General features: G+C 40.6%; 1 non-coding gene across 1 annotated transcript; it reads right to left on the reverse strand.

Moving 5' to 3' along the window:
* Positions 1-1,370: 1,370 nt before the first annotated feature.
* LOC112526252 lies at positions 1,371-1,477 on the reverse strand. Its single transcript, XR_003070575.1, has one exon. It is a non-coding gene; the product is annotated as a small nucleolar RNA R71 (small nucleolar RNA).
* Positions 1,478-1,733: the final 256 nt, after the last annotated feature.

Here is a 1,733-nt window from a genome sequence, read left to right on the forward strand (position 1 = left end):
GGGTTGGTCACTCTCTAAAAGTGTCAAAGTGTGATAGATTCAGAGATGAACTATCAAGAACACGCCAACTTGAATGATATGGGAATCAGCTAGAAAGAGTGATTTTTAACAAAGAGATTTGTTTAGCCATATATCTTGAAGACACCATTTTGTCACTATCCTTGGTCCGGACACCACATAGAGATATGGGTGCAAAGCTATAATATAGTGCAAAGGTGAGGTTAGAGAGGAATATCTTCAAGATAAATGGTGGGACCGGTCCTTCCACAGCTTTGTCTGCTGGATTTCGTGTTTATGTTTCACCCCAAATCTTATACCTGTGCTACCATTATTATTCTGTTTATTATTCTGCTTTATTATTCTGTTATATTACCTGTGTTAACTCGGAATCAAACTGAAGTCTTCGTTTTCGTCATCTGAAATCTTTTCTTTTATTGGACTCTTATTTAACTTTTGCTCCAATCCCTGTGGACGATATTCCGGTACTTGTACCACTTTATTACTTGGAAAGACGACGTTGGGCCGTATTGTATACTTGCTTTGTGGCCCAATTTCATTAAGTCTAAAGGTAAGGGATTTGACCGACCAAGTTTTTGGCGCCGCTGTCGGGGATAGGCAAGCTGAAAGTTTTCTCTTGAGTAAAGTAAAAGATTTGATTTTTTATAGTACCTATTTTTGAAAAGTGGTGTATGCCAAGAACACATCGCGGGGAATTTTTTGAATTTGATCCAGACATTGAGAGAACGTTTCACCATAGAAGGAGGGCTCAGAGAGAATTTCAGACTCTACTCCCTCCCAACATGGAGTTACCTGCTCCCAACATTCCAGAAGTACCACATTTGGAAAACCAACCGCCAATTTTTGGGCAAATACCACCGTTCCCAATTTTTCACCAAGGAAACCCACATCATGAAAATGATAATAATTTGGACACATAATCGGATCTTAATGAGAAACAAAGGGCACAAACTCTGAACATCATTAATCTGGCAAATTCCAAAAATGGACGGATCATGGATTATGCTATCCCAGATTTTGAGCAATTAAATTCTGGGATAGTTAAACCACATATGACTGCTCTCCATTTCGAGCTAAAACCGATAATGTTTCATATGTTACAGACTAATGGCCAATTTGCTGGACTGCCCTCAGAAGACCCACATTTTCATTTAAAGTCTTTTATGGAAATCACAGATGCCTTCCTGATCCCGGGAGTGTCCAATGACGCTCTTAGACTTACYTTATTTCCATTTTCATTACGGGATCGGGAAAAGGCATGGTTTAACTCTTTAACACCAGGATCTGTGCCATCATGGGGTAACATGGCGGAATTTTTTTTGCGAAAATATTTCCCACCAACAAGGAACGCTAAGTCCAGAAATGAGATCTGTCTTTTTAAACAACTGGATGATGAAGCTGTTCCTGACGCGTGGGAAAGGTTTAAAACACTGTTAAGGAAATGTCCACACCATGACATTCCGTACTGTATTCAACTTGAGACGTTTTACAATGGGTTAAGTCCCATGGCAAAACAAATGCTCGACGCGACTGCAGGCGGAGCCTTTACAGCCAGTACCTATAATGAGGGATATGAGATCCTAGAAAAGATATCAGCAAACAATAGGCATTGGGCTGACCCACGTGCACAACCACAGAAAANCAAACAATAGGCATTGGGCTGACCCACGTGCACAACCACAGAAAAAGACTGCTGGAATACATGAGGTGGATGC

The sequence above is a fragment of the Cynara cardunculus genome, assembly GCF_001531365.2.
Source record: "Cynara cardunculus var. scolymus isolate 2C chromosome LG 13, CcrdV1, whole genome shotgun sequence".
Lineage (NCBI taxonomy): Eukaryota > Viridiplantae > Streptophyta > Magnoliopsida > Asterales > Asteraceae > Cynara > Cynara cardunculus.